This window comes from Dama dama, chromosome 9 (genome assembly GCF_033118175.1).
Source record: "Dama dama isolate Ldn47 chromosome 9, ASM3311817v1, whole genome shotgun sequence".
Classification (NCBI taxonomy): Eukaryota; Metazoa; Chordata; class Mammalia; order Artiodactyla; family Cervidae; genus Dama; species Dama dama.
In genome coordinates this window covers 78526939-78540047 of record NC_083689.1, presented here as the reverse complement: position 1 = coordinate 78540047, position 13109 = coordinate 78526939, and the positions used below count along the sequence as shown (strand labels likewise).

Below are 13109 nucleotides of genomic sequence, written 5' to 3'. Positions count from 1 at the left end.
TAAGCTAATGGTAGAGAATTTCTGACAAATCAACTTAGCAAAATGCAAATCATTCACTTAACACCAAGGAATTCAACCAGGAGCAAGGAAGAATTATGAGTTAAAAGAAAAAAAAAAAAAAACAGAAAAATCAACTTTGCCAATTCCTTTTATGATAAAAATTCATTGTTAACTTTTTTGACAATTCCCACATGTCTTTCTATTTTCCTACTCAAAGGTTAGAGGCAAAAAATACTCCCTCTTGCTGACAGGAGTTGCTGCCTAATCAGCATTTACTGTGCTAATTACAGCACAATTTTCTAGAGTAAGCATCTCTTACTTCTCTCTACAGCCCATGGTGGACCAGCAGGAATTGGTGCCACTTCCAGTTTCATAACCTGACACTACTGATATTTTGGAATGGATGATTCTTTATTTTGAGGCAGGGTCTGTTTTCTGTGTTGTAGGATATTTTGCAGCATCTCTGAATCTACTAACCAGAAATCAAAGGCAATATTCTCCCTATTTTAACAACTATAATTATCCCTGATGTTATTGTTGTGAAGGCCCTAAGTCCTGCTCGACTTTTTTGCAACCCCATGTTCTGTAGCCCAGCAGGCTCCTCTGTCCATAGGATTTTTCAGGTGAGAATACTGGAGTGGGTTGCTATGCCCTTCTCCAGGGAATCTTTCCAAACCAGGGACTGAACCTATATTTCCTGCACTGGCTGGTGGATTCTTTAACATGGAACCAACAGGGAAGCCCTATGTATGTCCCTAGGGATTGTCAAAACTATACTTTCTACCACTCCACACTTAGAACCAACTACAGTGTCATGGTTTTGCATGCGGGCTTATTTGGGACCTGTATAAGGGCTTCCAAGAAAGCAGTGTATTTTAGTCTACCAGATTCAAGCTTTGAGTTGGTTGTTGACAAACTTGGAGGAAGTCTCAGTCCTAGAATGCAACCAAAATGGTCAGCAAAACAAAACAAAGTTAAAAAAACAAAACAAAAAACACTGAATAGTGGAAAAGCCTGGATCTCTGAAAATATTTGCAGATCTGGGTATAGCCAGCATTAGCCAAAGAGTTTTTCAGATGAACCAAAAACTTTTTTTGTTTTTTTTCGCTTAGACCATGTTTGAGGCAGTTTCTGACTTGATTAATGGACTTAATGTGAAAATAAATTACTTCATCCAGAAAGCTTTTCAATTTGCCAACAATAAATGCAATATACACTTTGAAAACCTCAAATATGTAGTTTTATGTGTATAATATGCACAGGAAAAGGGCTTCCTGGATGGTGCTAGTGGTAAAGAATCCACCTGCAATGCAGGCGATGTAAGAGATGCGGGTTCAATCCCTGAGTTGGGAATATCCCCTGGAGGAGGAAATGGCAACCCACTCCAGTATCCGTGCCTGGGATATCCCATGGACAGAGGAGCCTGGTGAGCTACAGCCCATGGGATCGCAAAGAATCACATACAACTGAGTACACACACGCCATACACAGGAAAACATATACCTTATTTTATGACGTTTACATTTGATGACTGAAGTCAAAATGCAGTTCTCAACATTTTCTCTGGCAGTCACTGCAAAGTATGTCTACTTCCAATAAATATGCTGCTATAGGTATGCTGGTTACATAAATGGCTAATGGATATATAATGGTCTGAAGATCATCATGCCCTTATGCATGACATTTTTTTCCTGTGTAGAGTCGGGTCCACTTCAGTCAACATTTCAGAACTTCAAATTGGCTTTTTGAAAAGATATGCAAATAAGATTTTCTGCACAATTACTGAATCAAAATCACAGTTAACCAATATTGCAGTTCTGTCATTAAATAGGTTTACACAATTAAAATGAGAATCAGGGAGGAAGGACGGAAGACAATTCATGGGGGATCCCTGCAATCATTCTTCACCTGTTAATAATTAAATGAAACGGCACAAATCCTGCTGAAGTCTCATAAGTGATAATGAAAATAGAAATTATTTTATAGGATTTGCTCAATTTGGTACTTTTTCATCTTACTCAAGGTAAGAAAGATTCAAGACTTATGACATCTAAATAGAAAATACATGTTTCCATAGAATATGAATCTACTGTTTCCGACCAATAGTTTTGCCCCTACGCCCAGAGCTAGAAGAGTCTTTATAACCTCAAAAAATTTTACCTGGCAGAAAAGAATTAAAATAATAAATTATGTCAAAATACAGGCTTTAATTATTCAATATTAAATGCAATAAAAGACAAAATTTATAAGACAAATTGACATAGGAAAACAGGTGCCCAGAACAGAGAATAACTATATAATATAGTTATATAACTATGTAGAATAACTATATTCTCAAATAGTTATTATATTCCTGTTGATTATTTGAATAACATCAATAATATTATCTGTGGTACAGGTGGCCTCTGATTTGTTAATCTATTGTACCTCATAAAATAGTTTAGAGATAAGACAAAATATTCTCTATCAATATTGCTTTTGCTGTTAAAATCCACATGTATATATTTCCTGTTAGTTGGAGAACTAGCACACTAAGTGATAATTTTCTTGTTTCTTAATGTTGAGAATCCAGATATTTTCTTCTTAAAAACATAAAGAAGAACAAATTCCACTAGTGTTTCTCTATCAGAACTGCTTGTTATCATGCTTTACCTAGCCTACCTTATATAATGTAGCCATCAATTCCAAAAAAGAAAAGCATAATAATGTGGTTTTCCTCTAGGTTCTTAGAGAATTATTACCTTTAAAGTAAAATGCTTGCTATTAGGTGTGAAGGCTGTTTTAATCACTGGAGCCTTTACATACTATACCAATATGCAAGACCTTTTCACTTTTTCTTACTCCACATTGCTGAAAAACTTCAAGAGAATGTTACCCTTACAATTTCAGGAGGGAGAGAATACCAAGAGTTTTCTGAGCTCATTTGAAGTCTGGGAAGGCTATTGTACCCATTTTTAAAACCTGATCAGAATTCAGTCTGCTGTTTGTTACTAAATTATGTATCTCTGAAGCATAAATGTGTTAGCTTTAGAAAGTTACAAATTAGTGTAAGTTACAAATTTCCATATGACTTGGGAAAATGTAATTTTAACCAATTTTGTTTGGGGTGAAAAAATATTGTTTGCATTATTTTATAACACAAGGGAGCTGTCAGCCCACATGGTCATCCAATTTCTGTGGCAGAGAGAGCTCCCTTGCATCTCAAATGGTTAGCAATAAAGCTTACACTTTTCACATTAACGCTACCGATAACCTATAAAAATGCTTGCTTTATACACTTTATTTTGCAAAAGAAAATGTGGCAAGTCTAACAGAAGAATTTGGTATCTCCTTGAGTAGATATTCCATTTCTCACTCCATTATCTTTAATTCAAAAGTGTGAAACAGTATTTGAAATTGTCCTGAAACTTATTATTTTTAATCCTTTTCAGATATGCTGATTTTATTGTATTCTAGGGGAGTTTAGTTGCACTAGCTTCTCCTTCTGCCATCTCCAGTGATGCTGGGCTGTCATTCTTTGTTCTGTGAGTCAGTAGAAGCAGATGTTACTATTTCTAAAAATGTCAATTTGAAGACTAAATCATTAGACCTACATAATATTGATAAAAATTCATTAAATATAACTTTTCATTGTGACTATTAGAAAAGATAAATGAGGTGTACTAATAAAACAAAAAAGAGTAGGGAATATAGTAAAAGGACAAAAATAAATGGGGAAATTAAAAGAGAGGGAAAATTATGCAGGAAGGTAAGGAAACAGGTAAAGAATGAATGTAGATAGCAGAAGTAAATATATGCAACATGAATCCTATGACATCAGTTAGTGAGCAGAACTTGAAAGGCATTTTTAATATATATGTACGCACATGTGTATATATGTGTATATGTGTGTGTACATATGTACATATATACATGTGCATATACATATATACCACGATATATATATGTACACACACACACACACACACACACACACACACACACACACACACACAGTTCTTGTTTAGTCACTAAATTGTGTCTGACTCTTTGCAACCCCCATGGGCTGTAGCCTGCCAGGCTCCTCTGTCCATGGGATTCTCCAAGCAAGAATACTAGACTGGGTTGTCACCTCCTTCTCTAGGGAATCTTTCCAACCCAAGGATCAAACCCATGTCTCCTGCATTGGCAGGTGGATTCTTTACCACTGAGCCACCTGAAATGCCTACATACGTATTATGTCTTTGTTCAAGTTCTATGAGTTGAAAATGATGAATTCAATTCCAAGTTATAGATGTAAAGCCTGGTAATATCTGTATGATGACCAAAGATAAAATAATATTTACCTATGGCTTTTGCTTTCAATAAGGGATAGTCTTATCTACCAGGGGACGTTTCTGGTTTTCACAAGTGAAGTGTGTGTGGGTGTGTCGGTGGAGTGATGCCAGTGACATTCAGTGGGTAGAGGTCAGGGATGCTACTCATCATCCTATAATGCACAGAACAGTCTGCATGACAAATGTCACGTCAATAGTGCTGAGGCAGAGAAACTCTGATCTATGAAACCAACAAATTCTTTAAGAATGGTAAAGTGAATTACTTTTCTGGTTGATGTTTGATTTCAAAGCATTTTATCTTGCCCAAATGCCCATTTGAATCTCAAGTCAGGGGAAAAAAAAAAAAAAAAAAAACACACCCATGGCCTTTGCACTGACTGATGTAAATCACAGTTTAACATGAATTATTGTGAGGGTTCAGAGCTCAGCTGGTAAAGAATCCGCCTGCAATGCAGGAGACCCCAGTTGGATTCCTGGTTTGGGAAGATCCGCTGGAAAAGGGATAGGCTACCCACTCCTTTCTTCCTAGGGTTCCCTTGTGGCTCAGCTGGTAAAGAATCCGCCTGCAATGTAGGAGACCTGCGTTTGATCCCTGGGTTGGGAAGATCCCCTGGAGAAGGGAAAGGCTACCCACTCCAGTATTCTGGCCTGGAGAATTCCATGGACTGTATAGCCCATGGGGTTGCAAAGAGGTGTACACAACTGAGTGACTTTCACTTCTACTCAATAAGTGATGACTGATCATTGGTTAGTAGAGATACAATCAGAGTTCTATGTGCCTCTAACCTCGAATTCAAGTTAATTTGATCAACCACATCCCAGAGATGATAAAATATGTATCTTTTTAAGTGGAAAGACTGCAAAAGGACAAGTGGCGCTTCCAAAGGTCCCTGATCTAGATGTTCCAATATGGTCAATAAAATATTTAACATCATTTTAAGCACAACATGAAGATTATAATTTCTGTAGAATGTGAGGATTTGAGTTTTTCAAGTCAAAATATTATATAATTGTTAAGCATCTTATAACTAGTAATCCAAAATATATGTGTATTTTCACAAGGACTTGAAAGAGAAAAAAATCTAGAGGAAAAAAAAGGGTATGAATCAATAGAGGTACTTCTTGAACACAAGGATATAATTTTCCATGGTTTAAAATTTCTTGAAGATAATACATAAACCTTTAAAACCTATGTTTGTTCTTTACTTTGTTAAAGGTTTCCACACAATTGCAGCACGTACAAAGAATGGGAGACAGAAATCTTGGTCCATTATGATAGGACATATTTTGCTATTTTTGTTAGCCCTAACAGCCTTCCTAGAAATGAGCTGCTACAATAAAATAATTTAAAGCTATAGTCAAAATCTCTCCTAGACCGACATCTTTTTTCAAAGGCTCAGAAAATATAACTTCAAATCACTATCTTCAAAACATTTAAACTTGTTATCAAATGTATGATATTCAAACATATAATTCTTAGTTCGTCTCTGATTTTGCTGCTGTGTAAGCAAGTCCATGACAGTTTTGACGAATTTAAGCTTTCACCTGGCATTCTGCAAAAGAACTTTTAAGGATCACAGGACGTATGCAGGTTTTGTCATGAATAGTGCCAATGCCATGTTATGCTGTGCTGGTGGTCCACACACAGTGGCTGCTTTGAGTCAAGCCTGTAGCTCACTTGGGTATCATCTCCATGGTAACTTGTTTACAAGGGCTGAAATACAAGCTGAAAATTCAAGGTTAGCTTTTTCTTTGTTGCTGTTTTGATGTTTTTGGCAGTCGAAATAATGTGGGTATAAGACTTGATTTAAACAGCTTCATGGCAGGCTGAGTCAAAACAAAACTCCATACAAAATGTGCTTTCTTCATCTCCATTAAAAAGGAGAGAATTTAAAATGATTAATCAGAACCATCAGCTATATCTCCCTTTCATATTCCAAATCAACAGTCTTCCTGCCACACTTTGGAATCCCATCTTGGGAAACAGGTTTAAGGCTTCATAGTTTTTGAAGCAATAGTTTTGTGTGTGTGCATATGTTCTGCCTTAGATGAAGAATTTAGTTCATTTTAAACCATCACTGTGTTGGGGAGGGGGTGGGGTATGAAGAGTTTTAGAACCTATGCTAAAGCACTTCACCCTCCAAGTGGATCAGCCCTTCAAATTATAAAATTGACTGCATTTTCAATATTATGAAAAACAGTTACTATGCACAATTACTCTTTCCAAGAAATAATTATAAAATGACTCTGAATGTAACATTAGTTTAATGGAATGCTTGTTGTGATTATGGAAAATTTATATAGATTGTTTAAAAAGAACTGCTATTTTTTGAAGGTAAGTTATAACCCAGAGTGATCTTAAATGTATAAAGTATTTGAGCCTCTGAATGAATTTTCACGAAACAGTAGCACAGAAAAATATTGCTATATATCTTATCTTCTCTTTATAATGTCTTTATGAATCTCATAAGCATTTCAATAATTCAATATAAACCCCCTAAAAAAATCAAGATTCCTACTACTATTCTTTCATTAAAATCTCCATAATGTACAATGTAACTGATATGGAAATACAATAATATGCCAATTAGCATAAAGGTGTTGTTTAAGAAAAAGCAAAGACAACTTTAAGACAGAAAGTTAAATTTGGAGTTGGCGTTATTTTAGTTTATGAAATTGATAACACTCCTTTAGACCCAGATCCTCCTCTTCCCTGCTCCTTCCCATATTCTTGGTATATATAGATACAGACGTATAAAGAAACATTATCTACTATAATCATTGATTTCACTTCTTGGTCTCACTAATCACATCATCACAGTATCTGATATAGGATGACAGACAATACTATTTATTGAATAAATATCTGATTTTGTCATCAGTCAGTCAGTTCAATCTCTCAATCATGTTTAACTCTTTATGACCCCATGGACTGCAGCCCACCAGGCTTCCCTGTCCATCACCAAATCCTGGAGCTTGCTCAAACTCATGTCCATTGAGTCGGTGATGCCATCCAACCATCTCATCCTCTGTCATCCCCTTCTCCTCCTGCCTTTAATCTCTCCCAGGATTAGGGTCTTTTCTAATGAATCAGCTCTTCGCATCAGGTGGCCAAAATATTGGAGTTTCAGCTTCAGCATCAGTCCTTCCAATGAATATTCAGGAATGATTTCCTTTAGGGTTGACTGGTTTGATCTCCTCGCAGTCCAAGGGACTCTCAAGAGTCTCCTCCAACACCACAGTTCAAAAGCATCAATTCTTCCGCTCTCAGCTTTCTTTATAGTCCAACTCTCACATCCATACATGCCTACTGTAAAAACCATAGCTTTGACGGACCTCTTTACTTTACTCAGTAAAGTAAGGTTTCTGCTTTTTAATATGATGTCTAGGTCAGTCATAGCTTTCCTTCCAAGGAGCAAGTGTCTTTTGTCATAGTCAGTATGATTTCTAGGGCTTTGTTAGTAATGTTGACTTTTCTACCACAATCTCCCCATTGATTTTGTTTTTGTTTTCCCAATGTAGATTTGTGGAACATTCTATTTTTCTTTGATATCACATGGGAGAAAGAATAGTTATTTGCCCAACACATTCTAAAGCATGTTTTAGATTCAGATCTTCCTATACCTAAACCCTTCCCTCACATGAGAACACTTTTTACTTTTCACACAAACTGCACTTAAACATCTCTGTAATTTTTCCCCTAAATAGAGCTAAGGGAATGGGTTTCACTCTGACAGTGATTCCTCTGCATTTCATTTGGATGTAGCTTTGTTCATTTTGTTTGGGACTGACATCCACACACTGCTATATTTAAAATAGATTATCAACAAGGACTTATTCTGGGCTTCCATGGTGGCTCAGCTGGTAAAGAATCCGCCTACAATATGGGACACCTGTGTTCAATCCCTGGGTTGGGAAGATCACCTGGAGAAGGGAACAGCTACCCACTCCAGTATTCTGACCTGGACAATCCATGGGCTTACTGTATAGCACAGGGAACTCTGCTCAATAACTATTTTCTAAAGACCTACTGGAAAAAGAATTTGAAAAAGAAGAGATACATAGACATGTTTTTAAAAATGTCTCTAGTAAAGATAGCAAGTAGGAATGCTAGTGAATGTTGATGCCACAGTACTTGGAGGAATTTAGTTTAACTTAAAATATTCACTTCACTTGATTAAATTTTACCTTGATTAAACTATTTTCTCAGTTCTGTTCTTAATGATGTTGAGGAAAAAAAATTTTTTTTCTACTGCATTCTTTCTTTTGCACAACTTAATCTTAGGACAGTTTTCCCATGGACTATCCTTTCTTTTTATTTTCTTACAATTCAACCATTAAACATACAAAGATTACTATTAGAAAATGTTGTAAATCAAGTGTCTAATTACCAAACAACTTATTTAAGATATCTTTTGAGCAGGATTGAAGCAACCTAAAGATGTATGTGTGTATGTGTGTGTGTGTGTGTGTGTGTGTGTGCACTCATTGCAACCCCATGGACCATATAGCCCATCAGGCTGCTCGTCTGTCCATGGAATTCTACAGGTAAGAATACTGGAGTGGGTAACCATTCACTTCTCCAGGGGATCTTGCTGACCCAGGGATTCAACCCGGGTCTCCCACATTGCAGGAAGATTCTTTATCATCTGAGTAACCAGGGAAGTTAAATGAAAAAAGAAGGGAAGGGCTGGTTACACATTTACTTCTCACATGGCTACAACCAGAGATCTATAAATTCCTAAAGAGTAGCATATAGGTGATTTTGACCCATAGATTATGGGTTTAGTTTTGAAATAAACAGCAAAGGAAGATATTTTAATTTTTTTTTTCCTTCATGAACTCCTCAGGCAGATGATATTGTAAAAATCGGAGCATCAGTGTTTAATAATTCTTTATTTAGTGTTTCCTAGCTGCCTACAAGGTTCTACGATTTGATAGAATAAACATAAGAATTCTCTCTTCTTTTTATTAGAATCAATAAATAAATTTTGATAAGAAATGAAGGTCCAAATGTAACTTTGTAGCCTCAGAATATAATATTAAGTTGGTGAGACAGATCTCTTATGACACTCAAGTGATAGAAATTACTTTTAAAAAGTCAATCTCTGAAGAGAAGGATTATGGTTATTCAGTAAATCAAATCCACACTAATGATACTATATACTTTAAGACAGATAACTAGCAACGGATAATTAAAAACTCCCTTTAGCTGGCCCTCCAAAGTGAGTGGTAAGATATACTACATAATACAACACAGTGATAAGGAATCAATATAAAATCGTATACAAAGTCGTTGACTAAATTTATTATGTACTAAAGCACAACAGGCTTTCAAAGTAGAGAATTATTAATAAAGGGTCAGTCAAAAAATCTTTCATGGAAAATAGAACTTTTAATTTTAACTTGAATTTTCAAGTTCTGAATGGGTAAAATTTTATATTCATGTAAAGATAAAAATGAGTACAGAGTTCATGGAGATAGAAGAATATTTTTTGTGTGTGTGTGTGTGTGGAAGAGAAAAGAAAATATTCTGATGATGGCAGAAATGTCTGTTAGGCAGACATAGCTAAAATAGTTCAGAACTATCTGGGCTCAGATAGTTCTTTTCATATAAAACTAGACAGATAATTTTAGACTTAAAACAGAAAGTAATTCATGTTTTTGGAAGGATTAAATTTGTAGAAATTTTTTAGAAGAAAAGAACATTGAAAGAATATTTGCATGACATATTGAAATGAATTAGTTAAGTCAAGAAGTATATTTTAAAAGACAACCGAAGGGATCCTGTTTTGTTCAGTCTGGTATCAATAAGAAAAAAACAACCAGAGTAACACAGAATTTGTTGTCCTACTAAATACAAAGCTGTGTATTGTCACCCTGCTTATTTAACTTATATGTAGAGTACATTATGAGAAATGTTGGGCTGGATGAACCACAGGCTGGAAGCAAGATAGGTGGGAGAAATATCAACAACTTCAGATATGCAGATAATATGACCCTAATGGCAGAAAGTGAAGAGGAACTAAAGAGCCTCTTGATGAGATGAAAGCAGAGAGTGAAAAAACTGGCTTGAAACTCAACATTCAAGAAGCTAAGATCATGGCATCCAGTCCTACAACTTCATGGCAAGCAGAAGGGAAAAAGTGGAAGCAGTGACAGATTTTACTTTCTTGGGCGTCAAAATCACTATGGATGGTGACTGCAGGCACGAAATTAAAGGATGTTTGCTCCTTGGGGGAAAGCAATGACAAACCTAGACAAGTGTATTAAAAAGCAGAGACATTACTTTGCTGACAAGGCCAATATAGTCAAAGCTATGTTTTTCCAGTAGTCATGTATGGATGTGAGAATTGGACCATAAAGAAGGCTGAGTGCCCAAGAATTGATGCTTTTGAATTGTGGTGCTGGAGAAGACTCTTTAGCATCCCTTGGACTGCCAGGAGATCAAACCATTCAATCCTAAAGGAAATCAACTCTAAATATTCATTGAAAAGACTGTTAAAAAAAAAAAAAAAAAGAAAAGAAAAGAAAGAAAAGACTGTTGCTGAAGCTCCACTTCTTTGGACCACCTGGGGCAAAGAGCTGACTTACTGAAAAAGACCCTGATGTTGGGAAAGATTTAAGGTAAAAGGAGAAGGGGGTGGCAGAGGATAAGATGGTTAGTTAGCATCACCGACTCAATGGACGTGAATTTGAGCAGACTCCAGGGGATAGTGGAAGACAGGGCAGTCTTACATGCTGCACTCTATGGAGTCACAAAGAGTCTGACACAATTTAGTGGCTTAACAACAACAACAACTAATTATATGCAATGAATAAGAGGAATTTGCCAACATTTCAAATTGCAAGCTTGGCAACAAAGAGAATATAATCTTAATGTGAGAAATAGAATATTTAATATAATGTAAAGGAGTCTTGAACATCTTCTTGTTATACCCATGAGACAATCTGTTTTATATGTTCATTTCCTAGTTTTACAACAAACTCTTGCTTTTAGATCATATTTCAAAGACCAATGAAGTACTCTCCATTTCACTTAAGTTACTTTGTACTAGAGTCACCAATACTCCTGAATTCCTTTAAAGTCTATCTATTATGTGCCATTTATTGATTTTCTTTGCTCAAGAAATCATACTTTGAATAAACAAATATAGTTTCAGGATAAATTCATTTACATGATTATTTTTGTGACATTAGTATAGGTTAAATTCTCAATGCCAGACACAATGTTTACATGCTGATTTAATAAACTAAAGGAGTGAAGGTACAAGAAAGATATTTAGGTCAACCTAATGCCCTGTCCTATCATTAACATACTTTAAGAAGAAACGCAAAGTACTTCAATAAATCACAGATTCTTTACTAGCATTAGGAACATTTCTAACACTTGACTTTTCCCAAATAAGTTGTCTAGTTATTTTAGACTCTATTTTCATGGTAAAACTTAAGTAATATACACATTTGAGTTCTAAGAAATGCTGCCCAAACATCAAGGCATGAAATCATAGGGCATTAAAATCTTTTACTCTGTAGCCAAATGTTTTGATTAGGAAAACACAGAAGTCTATATAAATTCTCCTGTATATGATTTACATCTAGTTTTAAAATACTTTAAGAATTTATTAGCTCTATAAAAAATTCGATGAGTTAGAAATGAAAAGAAAAATGCCTTGGCTTTGCAATCCAATGCAGATCCTACAAATCATTGAATGTGCAGGTCAAAAGAATACAATACAGAATATTTCTGCCCTTGAAGGCAGGGCAGAACCACAGGCCAGCACAGACAATAAGGAAATCAAACTAAGTACTTTGTATGATTGTAACCATCTTTAAATGCACTTGAATAAAGATCAAGTTTAAAATTTTATACTTGTGATACTACAAAGGCCAATTCTCTGCAAATCAGTAATAACGAAACTGATATAAGGAAATACATATTCTGGCATAAGTTAGTGTAGTGTGAGTCAGCCAATGAAAAGAGAAACCCATGTTTAATATTTCAAAAATTATTGTTTTAGGAAAATTAGGTAAAGAATCTGCCTGCAATGCAGGAGACCTGGGTTCAGTTCCTGGGTTGGGAAGATCCCCTGGAGAAGGAAATGGCAACCCGCTCCAATATTCTTGCCTGGAGAATCCCCATGGACAGAGGAGCCTGGCAGGCTACAGTCCATGGGGTCACAAGAGTTGGACACGACTTAGCAACTAAACCACCACCAAAATAAGAGGACTTCCTTAGTGGTGCAGAGGTTAAGAATTCACCCGCCAGTGAGGCGGACATGGGTTCCATCTTTGGTCTGGGAAGATCCCATATGCCTCAGGGCAACAAAGCCTGTGTTCTAGAGCCCATAAATGGAAAGGGAAGTCGTGCAGTCGCCCATGCTATGCAACAAAAGAAGCCATGGCAATGAGAAGACGACTCACCAAACTAAAGAGTGACTTCAGTCAGCACACTAGACAAAGCCTGTGCACAGCAGTGAAGAGCCAGCACAGCCAAAAGAAATGATTAAATAAATACTTTCTAAAAATGAAGGAGTCTTATAGGAATCTAAAAGAGGCTCCAGTGAATTCCAGTGGTTATCATTGCTAGGTAAATGTATGTTAGGCTTAAATTAACTCTACTACTAATGACAAATAGTTCTTTCATAGTCTGGATTTCACAGTGTGGATTTGGACACCACTTTTAAAAAAAAACAGTGTATATATATATCAGTTCAGTTCAGTTCAGTCGCTCAGTCGTGTCTGACTCTTTGCGACCCCATGAATCCCAGCAAGCCAGGCCTCCCTGTCCAT

At 36.1% G+C, this 13109-nt stretch overlaps 1 pseudogene; it reads left to right on the top strand.

Moving 5' to 3' along the window:
- Positions 1-1123, top strand: part of LOC133062911 (mitochondrial adenyl nucleotide antiporter SLC25A23-like) — a 28462-nt pseudogene extending 27339 nt beyond the window's left edge.
- Positions 1124-13109: the final 11986 nt, after the last annotated feature.